Consider the following 269-nt stretch of genomic DNA (forward strand, 5'->3'; position numbering starts at 1 on the left):
GCAGGTTTTATTTTTGGTATGTAATATATTGATACTTTTAAGTCAGCTTTCCATTCCTTAAGTAATTCCTAAGGATTATAAAAACCCATATTTCTTTTAATATAGTCCATTTCATTAAAATTTCTTACGTAACACAAAGGAAAATATTAGTTAAAACATTTTTCACACTTTAATAGCATTTAAGATGATGAAAAATTAAAAACATAATGTAAAAGCTTAAAGTTTACAACCTATCATCAGTTACTGATAAACATGAAATTACGATTGAT

The sequence above is a fragment of the Penaeus monodon genome, chromosome 32, assembly GCF_015228065.2.
Source record: "Penaeus monodon isolate SGIC_2016 chromosome 32, NSTDA_Pmon_1, whole genome shotgun sequence".
NCBI classification, from domain to species: domain Eukaryota; kingdom Metazoa; phylum Arthropoda; class Malacostraca; order Decapoda; family Penaeidae; genus Penaeus; species Penaeus monodon.